The sequence below is a fragment of the Stylophora pistillata genome, chromosome 6 (assembly GCF_964205215.1).
Source record: "Stylophora pistillata chromosome 6, jaStyPist1.2, whole genome shotgun sequence".
Lineage (NCBI taxonomy): Eukaryota > Metazoa > Cnidaria > Anthozoa > Scleractinia > Pocilloporidae > Stylophora > Stylophora pistillata.
Genome location: NC_142524.1, coordinates 19,754,575 through 19,767,074, shown reverse-complemented (window position 1 = coordinate 19,767,074; position 12,500 = coordinate 19,754,575). Strand labels below are relative to the sequence as shown.

The 12,500-nt window shown below is 36.7% G+C and overlaps 2 pseudogenes; both read left to right on the top strand.

Annotated features, from left to right (window-relative positions):
• LOC148728682 (uncharacterized) overlaps positions 1–1,353 on the top strand; it is a 1,363-nt pseudogene extending 10 nt beyond the window's left edge.
• Positions 1,354–3,041: 1,688 nt separating this feature from the next.
• On the top strand, positions 3,042–7,654 carry LOC111330546 (uncharacterized; annotated as a pseudogene).
• The last annotated feature ends 4,846 nt before the right edge of the window (positions 7,655–12,500 follow it).

The window sequence follows — 12,500 nt, the reverse complement described above, 5'->3', positions numbered from 1 at the left end:
TTTCAGAAATAGCCATTTCCACCGACTGTAGAACGTGATAATTCTCAACAAAAGAACAAACATTCAAGCTCCCTGTGAAAGTGAGATGGATTTTGATCATCAGCATATAAGCAAAGAAACCATGGCAGCAACAGACAGCTCAGTAGAGGAAATTCAAGGTGAAGAAAACAATACCCTGGTCAACACCACAGGCCTATTTTATTTCATGGCTCTGCGGAAACTGTGAATGTTCATAGAAAAACTTTGACTAAACAAGAAGTCCTATTTACAGATAACAGTGCATCTCTACAGCTGGTCTTGTGGAAACAGGACACAAGTAAAATGAAATCAGGGCAATGTTACAAAATATCAAATGTTGCCACTAAAGAATTTAATTGCACAAACTATTCAACTTTAATGAAAAACAGCACAATAAATGAAGCTGACAGATTAAGGATAGACCAAGAAGGTGTTGTATTAGAGAAATAAAAACAACAATTGAAGCTGTAATTCCCACCAGAAGGAATTAACTAAGTTCAATCTTATTGAACCCACGACAAGTGCCACTCGAAAGTCAAGGACGGTGACAAGAAAATCCTCAAATGTTCTGAGCGTGGCCTAATGCAACTGAAGACCAAATGTCGCAGTAAAATAATGGCCAGTATTCTTACCATCGCTGGAAAAGACGACTTCCCTGAATATAATTGACGATACGATTAAACAACTGTATACTATTAAAACAGAAAAGGATGGGGAATTTGTGAAAGAGTTTACAGACCTTAGTGATGATGATATCACTGAACTGCTTCTTTCTGTCAAAGCAACAGTTATATTCAACGACAAAAATGCCAAAGACGTGATCAAATCAGTGTAAATCATAACCAATTCTCTTTTTATAAGCTGATAGTAATTTATAACTACTTCCCAAAATATAAATAGGTCTTTAAATTTCTCATTTTCTTTTACTCTAAGAGTTCTGTTAGCTGTATTCAATCCAAGCTGTTAAAAGTATATCATTTTAAAAAAAATTCACATTAATTTTCAAATAATTTGAAACACAATGGTTTTTGTCACCAGTGGCACCTGAAAACTACCAAGTAATGTTAATGTTTTTCCAACACTTGATACAACCATTGGTTTTAATTGATGAATAGGATTTGTTTCACAGGTGAAAGTGGGAAATTCCACTTGTTTTTCATAAGAAGTTCTGTTAGATGTCTCTCTTTATATGTTGTTTACTCTATATTCTTGCCAATTACAAACTAATTTTTTAACTATTTATGACCATTTTTATTAAAATATGTTATTATTGTTTTTGCAAATGACATCTAAGGATTGCCATGCAATTAGCTATCACTGTTAGTTATTTCAAATAAAGCCATCAATAATTATGTCTTTTCTTGGCTTTACTTCTTTCAAAGCAAAAAAAAATTAAGATGTTACCATAGCAGTGATTCATTAATTTCAGTAATGCCCTCTGAACGTAGCTGGTTAATATTTTTTTTGCACATTCTCCCATCATTTGTTTATTTTCAAAGCCAACTCTTTCAACTGCAAACAATCCTCACCAACTTTCATACATCATGGTTGTGATTACCATTGATAATGAGCAGAAGAGAAGTTTATGCATTCTAATGATGCAATTCACGCATCATAAGCAATTAGAAAACAGGCCATCAAAACTAATACCCATAGACTAATCAAAATAAATAATTGGTTTTTAACCTCAACAGAGTTGTTGGAAAACAAGGTTAGACAGGCGACTAAACCACTGCCACACTCGCCACACAAAATAGGAAATACTCAGTGTTTTGTTAGAGCTTGACCCATTTTCAAAACGGTGGATTTTACCACAAAAAGTTCGATAACAACAACAGTATACAACAGCCGATATTTTCGAAATAGAGGTTAATTCTTTACAAAGCCAAACCAAAGTGATTAAGTTGTACGATTTTCTGTCCTTTGTTCCTGTATATGCATCAGTGTTACTTTGTAGCAAGTTGTAACCATAATGAGGTTCATTTCAGACAAAGTTTTGTGAAAACTACCTCTATACCAACCTACAAACCAATTAAACATTTTGAGCAGTGCAGAGGAAAAAAATACATTTTCCAACATGGGAAATCGTTGGAAAATTTGAGTTTAAATCTTCCAACATTGGAAAATTATTAGGGAACTTTTGTAGAACCAATAAAATTCCAAGAAAGTTCCAACAAAGGTTAATATATTTCCCTTTTCCATCTGTTAGTTGGAATATCATTGGAATCTAATTGGAACAAAACATGTTTGGTCTGCCATTGTTGGAATGTGATGAAAAATGATGATGAATGTTTTTCTCATTCAATCAATCATTAGGGTGTCTCTGTGTTGTCACTTTTTCTCATAGTTCTTTAGTATTTTCTCGCTGGTTAGTTAGCCTCTGTTGTTTCTAAGTCACGTATCTTCGTTCATTAGTTTCTTTCATAATATAGGCGCTAATTGCACTTTAAGTTAGCTAGTCGTTTTCGCATATATAAATTAGTTTTTCTCAGTTCAGAGTTTAGTCTTCCATTAGTCATACAGTAATTCGCTTTGAGCAGTTACTCCAGTTTATCTTTAATTCGCCTTTGGGCAGTTTATATTCGTCCAGCAGTTTCGTAGAAATCGTAACAATGTAAATATTGTCATTTCAAGTTTGTTCAGCGTATTTCTTTCCTGTTACTTTTACTAAGTCAATTGTTGTAATTTCGTATTCATTTATTCTTTTAAGTTTTAACCCCCATACCGTCAACATCATTCATACCAAATAAATCATCTTTATCATCGTAGTGTTGTGAGGTTACGATTACTGCAGTTATAACTTGTCCTCTAAATCATTTGGTGTAAAGAGTGTGTTTGTCTGTGTTTTGAATACAATGAATTCTTCACTTAAAGACTCGCCAAAATTTGTGAGGAATTTCATCGAGAATTTCGCGCCATTCGTCATATGCATGTCCATCTTCAGCAGCATTTTTGAAAGTTATTTGCTCTTGTTGTTCTTGAAGTGGAAAGTGCGACTGTTAAACTGAAGCCTTTATTAAACCTTTAACGGCTGTTGTTTAGTTCTTCTATTTCTGTGTCCTATATTCTTTTGTGTTACATCACAATATTTGATAGAGGGTGAGTTCACTGAGGAAGATGTAAAGAAATGGTCAAGTGAAGAGGTTTCTTCCTGGCCACGAAAAGACGGCTTTCACGAGGAAGCAGACATCTTTCATGGTTAGTGCGCAATGTTATTTTCAGCATCATCTCTAGAATTTGAATAGAAACTAGATCTTTATTAAAGTTTACCTTCACATCTACTTTTGTTCAATTTTTTTCAGTGCCTTGGCCTTATCATTTTATTCAATGTGTCTTTTTATTTTCAAGATTTATCTTTTACTCTTCACAGCTGAGAAAATTACAGGCAAGACTCTCTTCTCCGTAGAGAAGTCTGACTTAAAGGAATTAGGAATAAATACGTTAGGAAGGAGATTGGAAGTATATGAAAAAGTCAAGCAGTTGATATCAAAAGGGGAAGAGAAGGCCTCTGCCAAACCAGACAGTCATTATTGTTCTTAATTGTACAGTAAAGGTAAAGTCTGTTACGAGCCTAGTGGCCCATTAGGCCAGTGCTTAAGTCCAGTTTCTGTAGCATGAAGCGACTAGGAGTATTTCTACTCCCCCCTGGAAGGGATGCTAGTCCATCGCAGGGTTACCCCCAGCATTAAATTGCCGGTACCCATTTAAACACCTGGGTGAGGAGAGGCACTGTGAGAGTAACGTGTCTTGCCTACGAACACAACACAATGTCCCGGCCGGGGCTCAAAACAGGACCACTCGATCCAGAGTCAAGCGCACCAACCATGAGGCCACCGTGCCTCCACAATTGTACAGTGTGTATTGTTACAATATGCTGAGGAAAGTGTGGTCCTCCCATGTCATCTCACGGAGAACCAAATTTAGAATTTTTAACACCAATGTCAAAGCAGTCCTCCTCTATGGCTCTGAAACGTGGAGAACAACTAACCAAACGTCCCAGAAATTGCAGACCTTCGTCAATAAGTGCCTTAGGCGAATTTTAAAAATCAGTTGGACTGACAGGGTAACGAACGAGATGCTGTGGGAATTAGCAGGCAAGGAACCAATCATAACTCAGATCTCAAAGAGAAAGTGGAGATGGATAGGTCACATCCTAAGGAAACCGGCTAACAACATCACCCGGCAGGCACTACGTTGGAACCCTCAGGGCAAGAGAAAGAGGGGTCGTCCCAGGAACTCCTGGAGAAGAGGTGTAGAGTCCCAAATGAGAAACTGGGGCCACACTTGGGCCACTTTAGGAAGATTTGCCCAGGACAGAACCCGATGGAGGACGGAAGTGGTTAATGGCCTATGCTCCAACCGGAGCTAAGGGAATATATATATATATATATTGTTAAAAATAAGAGATGATAATAACAAAAATAGTAAGAAATTTATGAAATCAGAATCAAGCACCCTTTTAATCAGTTTACCTAGGAATCTGTGGCGCTGCATAATAATTCTCCAACTTTCTTTTATGGATATGAGACATTTGTTCACTTAGGTAAAATAATGTGCCTTTAATATCTTTGTAACACCACAGAAGTGAGTTTGTCTACTTCCCAGTGTTTTTATTTCGTTAAGTTCAAATATTATCGTTCTCCCAGTCTTACTTACCAGACCTGCAGTATTTTTGTAGCAGTAACAATAGCATACATATATCATGTTGCTTTACTATCATTAGTTACTGAACAAGGGTGGAAAAAAAGATAAGCAAAAGTGACAGAGCCAGTTGGAAACCACAACATAAAGCTTCTTATCTGGAAAAGTAAGTCTGACAACTTTTCAGTATTACATGAATTACTGAACTTGTTCAACCTAGTTTGATTACAAAGACTATAATACTTTCTTCTTTAGGATTGTTATGATTAACCAGGAAGTGAGATTACTTCGGCCAGGAAATTCCAAAATTCACATCAAAGGAAATAGTATTACCAGGCTGAAGATGGAAGAATTAGTCACGCATGGAGCCAATGTGCTCCATACCAGAAATTGGATTTGGCAGAGGAGAGTTTTAAAGTGTTTATGTCCAAACACACATAAGTGCAGCACATTCAGGTAAAGACTGTTTTTGATCGATTGATTTATCAATCAATCGTGCAAGTGAGCAAGCGAGTGGGCAGGTGAGTGATTTGAAAACATCCATATTTTGTTGGGAATGAGTGTCTTAAAAGTCAGAATACTTAAAGGAAAGTGTGAAGATACCAGTAAACTGAAGATTCCAGAGGGATGGGGAGATTAAAAACAACAAAAAATGAAAAAATTCTTTGGAGGGGCTCGGTTTAACTTATATTATGGAACAATATACATATAATGTTAAAATTTGACTCTCGCAGATGCTATTAAGAGTCATATACTCCAATGGTTCCATGAAAAAATAGGAAAATTGAGGATGGCTATGACTAGGAGGTATAATGGTGTTTCCTGCAATGCCACATATTATAAGCCCTTTAAATAGTTTAATATTCATACTGTATAAAGATGTTGTGTGGCATACATCTTATCTGTGTCATACCAGTAATAATTGCAATTTGTCACTTGCAAAATAATCATGTTTTGATGCATGAAAACGTTGTAAAGTTGATCATAGATGTTTTGCCCACTCAGCATCTGCTGATTGATGTCCATTGTCAGAAAAGAAGTTTCAAGTCTTTCTGCCCATTAAAACAAGACTATAACTTTGATTACTCAACACTGGTTTCAAAAAAAGTCAACTTTTTGCAATTACCAGGCCACTCGCAAACCAGCAAAACATGCTAGGGCATCAACCACTTCAGGAAACAGTTCAGATAGCTCCGGCTCAACACTGTCCTCGTCAAGTGAAGGTTTGTCAATAATTATATATATACATATATATGTGCGTGTAATTACCGTGGCATTTACCTATAATTTAGCATAACCCAGTGACCACACACAGAGGTCTGATTGGCTTTGTAAGGATATTTACCAAGTTAGGGTATTCAGGGATGTATATTAGAGCAGGAAGCCAGGGTCAATACCTTACTGTTGCATAGATTTTACCAGCTGACTACGCAAGGCTTGCAAATGTGAAAATAGGCAAGATCTTGAGTCCCTTTCCTTTACTAGTGACTACCTATAGCAAAGGAAATTTGTCTCCTTTTTCAGATATTAACTACATCTTGGGTACTATTGGATGTTAGCACTAATAATATGCATTAATAGGTGCAATGAGGGCAAAAGGACACTAAAAAAAGGAAACATCTATTGCCATACTGTGTTTCATAGGTTGGTCACTGGCCTATGCTATAACAATTTATCAGATGGCTCTCTACCCATGTCTGTTGCTTTTAAAACTGGCTTGCTAACTACAAGTTGATCAAAATCTTGAACTTGCAGTGTATTCTCATTATTATCATGCCTTTATTAACCCGTAGCATTTAATGTCAACGTACATGTAGCTTAGTCATTCTCCTAATTCTGAGGTAAAGTGAAATGAAGTTTAGTGGGATTTTGAATATTAATTACATCATACTATGTTTACCTAGATTATGAAATTAATTTTGTTATGATCACTATTGATAACTGTATGTGTTTTCGTCACAATTTTACAGGTTTCTTAGTTGATTATGAAGAACTAGAACCAAGCAGCAGTGTTGAAGACATGTCTGCAAGATCAGCAGAGACAATAATACTCATCTTTTTTGAGACTCTTTCTATTCATTTCTTAATAGTTAAGAAACATTTCTTGCCATTTGGCAAGGCTTTAAATGCAAAGTGCAGGTCAATGGGAAAATATCAACTTTTACTACCACTTGCCAAAGCCTTGGTGATGGCTGGCCATGTTAAGATTGAAGTGGAAGATGGTTCTGAAGTAAACTATAGGGAAGTGTCCAGGAAGCAAGTTAAGAAGGGTGCAGACAGAGCATTATTGGGTAAGATCACACAAAGTGAATGAGAGTCTCTTGATCTAAATGATTCTATTTCTATCTTATCACAACCTCATCCATGAATTGAATACTTTGCTCGTTAACAAGTAACTCCTGGTAAAATCTGTAAAGTTCATTTCAGCTCTTACATGAGAATTTTGTTTAATTTGTTCCAGTCATTGTTGTGTTGTTTCAGTTTTTAGCTTGCTTTTTCATCGTGTATTTATTAAGAACTTTCTTGTAAACCATCATTTATGAAATGTAAATTCTATTTTAAAAGTTAATGCATAAAATCAAAGGAAATTAACTGTATGTTTTTCTTTGGAACAAGCTGATAGCAGCTTGAAGGCATCAAATATTGAAAAAGATTTCTTCAATTTTGGCAATGTTCCATTTTGTAGTTTACTCGTATCTCTGTGAAAAGTTTTAAATATATTTTAAACAAGAAATCAAACTTGTTTGAGGTTTACAATTAAACCATTAATTTTTTACTTAGTCATAATTTCAATTCTATCTTTAGACAAAGTATTTCCAACAGTGAAGTTTGAATTTGCCATTAATGGTCAAAGCAGTTCAAATATTGGAATATGTAGCAATCCAAGATGGAAATACATTGTCTAATATTGGAAAGTGTATTAAACCAATATGTTGGAAACAGTTCATCCAAAGTGGGACTCTTCAGTGATCCAGTGTTGGAAACCTGTTGCCCGATGCTGGACTGTGCATAAAACCAGTGTTGCTGACATTTTTCTCCAACATTGGGAAGTGTAACATCCCAATGTTGGTGTAATACTATTCCATTGTTGGAATATGTAAAATTCCAATGATGGCTCCACTTTTGTCCATTATTGGAATGTCCTAAAGTCCAATGTTGGACGTTATCATGCCAACATCGGTAAAATGGTTTTCCAATGTTGGAAACCTGTCCTCCATTGTTGGAAAATATAATGTTCCAATGCTGGAAACATTGGAGTATTATTCTATACTATAACAACCATTTTCCATTGTTGGAAAAGATAACCATTTACCAATGTTGGTAAATCCAGTAAATGAACCAAATACATTCCAATATTGGAAAATATATCTTTTTTCCTGTAGTGAACCAAACAACAGACTATCAACCCCTTTTAGTTCAGCTTTCTCGAGGACTGATCTCGCGAACACGTACGCCAATGACAGAAAATCTAAAAATTGAGACTTTCGGCAAATTCAGAGGGTTGGTTTGTGGCGATCATGCAACTGTCAACCTCAAATAAACCATATGCGCCGAAATCGGCGAAATCATCAAAATATCTCAAAAGAAAGGAAGCTTGGGCTGCATAGTAGGTGGAAAACTTTATGAACACTAACGTAACGAAAGTGGTTCGCAAACCTTTATGAAGCATTGATCCTGAAAAGCGTGATATTTGACGTGATCAATTTGCGTCCCAAGAGTTCCAACCGCGAGCATTCGATAGAATCTGTTCCTTCCTTCCAAAACTTCAGGGACTTTTAACCTACAATTACCACACACAAATTGAAAAAAAAAAATAGAAATAGTCATTACACAGATATTTCAAATGACTTCAAAGTGGATTTCGAAAGCTGTTGAGGATCATGTTAGAAGTCCAACTCAATATTCCATCACACCAATGTGTTGCTGCTGCATGTTCGTGCAAGACGAGCTATGAACTGAGTAACGGAAGTTTCCTTTACAAAATCTAGCTTACCCTTACGTCTAAAAGTTAAATACTACTTGTAGATACCCACTACAGCAGAGGACTGCACCAACTGACTTACACAGTTAGAATATTTGTTCAAATGTGTTGTCCTGACACAATCACGTGTCTTCCTCATCTCCCTCCTGTTTAAGCGACGAAACCACAGTGTACGGTCAGCGGTTTTTGTTCTCCTTTCCTGTAAAAGCATGATAATTTTCTACATCATAAATCAGTCTGGTAACGCAAACTTGTAAGTGGTTTTCGATTCTCAGGAGCGAAGAAGAGCGACTTTCGTCGAGTTCACGGGCTACATGTAACCTTACAGAGCTAACGACAAATTGGTTTTTATCCCTGCTTTCGTTTCAAGCTGTCATCCATTTCCCATGACAAAATTGTTTTACAACAACACTTTTCGTAAGCTAGCAGAGGGCGTCTGTTTTTCTTTGCACATTCGAACACATTTAAGTTTTAAGAACGTTCTAGGGAAAAATTGAGCTTCACTGTGGACCTGAAAGAGGACAATTCAATCATTTATACCGGTAGGTCAAATATTCTTTGCCGAAGACTTTGAAGAGGGGAAGCAATCTGTTACTAGTGTAGATGTAACACACTCAGGCATTTGTCACGCAAGGCTGAACTTATTTCAATTTTGTTCCTGTTATTACGTTTAATTTTCTTCTGATCGTCATCGTGGAAGCACTAGCAGAGGGTGCGAATGGGGTAAACAGTTAACTGACAATTGACCCAAAAAATAGTAGTTAACTGATATTTGGCCCAAAAATTAATAGTTAACTGATAAATTAAAAGTTAACAGTTAAGTGACATTTTATTATTATACTGAATATGATTGTTGTTGTTAAAAAAATTAACAAAGTTTTTTTTCCAAGCAGCTAAGCTATTTCGTGACATGCATTTACCTGTCCCGCTGCGTGACCCAGTGACATATTTACAGAGGGCCCCTTCATATGGGCCCGGTTTCCGAGATCTCGCCTTACCTCTAAATCCTTTGTAAAAATTTTCGATGTGTTCCTATGAGAGGGCGGAATTTTACAAAGGATTTCAAAGTAAGGCGAGATCTCGGAAACCGGGCCAGCCCGGTCAACCGGGCTCATATGAAGAGGCCCTGAATTAGGCGAATTACCTGTCACGCTGCGTGACCCAGTGACATCGTACCTTTATCTCCGCAATGGCGTCGAGTGGCGTGGTCAAAGTTATTCTGTTATCGAGATGATGACCAAGGATCGGCATTCGAACGACACAGAGGTCGCGTACCATTTGACATGGAAGATAAGCTTGTAGACATTTAATCGACTTTGTGGGAATTAAAGAACAAGTGGCAAAGTTCGGACTCGGCGCGTTTGATTTAAGGTTGTTTAGATTAGAAAAGATCGAAGGAAAAGCTGAAAATTTTGTAATTGTAACAAAGGCTCAGCTGGAAATGGAGCTGCCCTTTTTGCTGGGAAGTGCAATGAGTGAGCTAAATGGTATGTATTTTGTTTCGTCCTTTTCCTTAGAGAATCTTGTCGAGCAAGCGAGCGCGGGTTGACCACACGAGCCCTTTTATATTAATGAGTAAGATATCTGATCACAGTAAAACCTGTATTAAGCGGCCCCCATAGTAACTGGACACATGCATCAATAGGTTTCGATTTCTTCCTTCTCATACTCTCTCTGTACAAACCTGTATCAAGCGGACATCTCAATTATTTTTATTACACTTTTGGAAGCCATGGAGTGTTTATATGAGAATTTGAGGGAAGGACCATTAGAAATAACCGGAGGGAGGGGAGGAAAAAGATTTTCCCCCGCACGAATTTTTTTTTAAGGCACACTGAATCCCTCAATAATAACTGGCGAAAATTATCGTCCAGATCTGCTTTTCCTAATCCAGTCCAAGTGCCTATATGTTCTAGAATTAACAGTTGGTTTCAAATCTAGCCTGAACAACAATGCAATGCGTAAAAAAGAAAAATAATATCGGAACTTGATTAACGAAATGAGTAGAACTTTCAGATGACTGAAATTTGTAAATCTCTCCATGACCTCCCTTGGCGTTTTCTCCGATGAATGCTCTACTTCCTTAGACATGATGAGTAACATTGGCATTGACAAAAAGCAGCAACTTTACATAATCAAGAAAATGGTAAATATAGCCATTAGAGCAACATATTACATCTTTTGCTGTAGAAATAGGAATTGGGACAACCCAGACTTAATGCAATTTTGATTTGTTTTGTTTTATTTTGTTTTGTTTTATTTTGTTTGTTTTTTTTTTTTGTTTTGTTTTGTTTTTGTGTGTGTGTGTTGAAGAATCCAATCTCAAGCAGCATTTGTAAATTGCCTATAAGTTGTGAGATTTACAATTGTAATATATAAATAAAGTTTCCATCATCATTATTATCATTATTATTATTATTATTATTGACTTTTCTTTTTATGTCTGCAGTACATGTCATCCAGAAAAAAGTAGATTGGACCAACAAACAACCGATTATTGCCACAAAAACCAATAAAGTCAAGGACTTCAAATGAAACTTCTGTTGTAAAGAAAGGAAAGAGGAGAAAGAAAGCCGAAGAAGCTCGTGAAATGGTATAGGACATACAGCAACAAGATGAGTACGAGACCGATTCAGAAACGGGAAGAGACTATGAAGCTGAGTTTCAAGAAATAAGCAAGACATACATGACCAGGTCGGGAAGAGCAGTACGTGTATTTGTACGTCTGGAGTATGAGGTCGGTATTATTTGATGGCTATATTTCAATTGCAATCACAGCGAAAATCCGTTGATAGCTAGCAATTACCCACGGTTAGATAATTATATTATTTCCTTCGATTTCTCTTCCTTATAACTCACACTAGGGGTTAAGGGTATGTAAATTCAAATAATAAAGTCCGACCCCCAAAACTGATTGGCGTGCTGAAGTAAAGAAAATTCGGGTTATGATGCTGTATTTTTCGCTGTAAGAAAATGAAAGTTAATAGTTAACTGAAATTAGTAGTTAACTGACAATTGGCCAAAAAATAGTAGTTAACTGACAATTGGCCGAAAAATTAGTAGTTAACTGATAACTAGGTACCCCCATTAGAACCCTCTTAGATTGTTTCAGTTGTAGGGTAGTTTTTCTTGTTGTTTTTTTTTACATTTCAGTGTTTATTCTGTTTGTTGTATCGTTGTTACCCATTTTGTTGACGAACGCATAATAAAGAGGTTCGCACACAGCTCGTGTTGACACACCGCAATTGTGGTTGCTTATTACATGATAAATGTTTTGTAGTCGTTTGAAGGGGGGTATATTGAATTAGAGTATAAAAATTCCTTGAAAGTCTGGCAAAACTTCAGAATACCCAGCCACTGAGTATTTCGACTTCGCTGGCGAGTGAGCTGACACATTCAAATATATATTCTTCGTTCTTAAACCGTAGTTCAAATTGTAATAAGTAGTCGTATCTGAATTCCCCGTTCACCGAGCGAAATTCAAAATGGAATTGCTGATTAATGCATGTATAAGAATAAAATATCCCCCGGTAGAGAAAATGTAGCCCACATAAAAATGAGTAGCAACAAAACTCATTGTTTATTCACTTTAATTTTGGGAACGCGGGACGGGAGCACAAGTTCAACTGCCCCTTCTTTTCATTCTTCTTTGACCTTGGGAGCGCAGGACTGCGGTAGCACTCGTTTAACTTCCCTCTCTTTTCACTATTCAACGACTTCGGGAACTCGGGACTACAGGAACACTAGTTTAACTCCCCTATCATTTCATTATTCTTCCACTTCGAGAGCGCTGGAATGCGGGAGCACTGTTTAAATGCCCTCTCTTTTAATTATTCTTCGACTTCGGGAGCACGGGAGC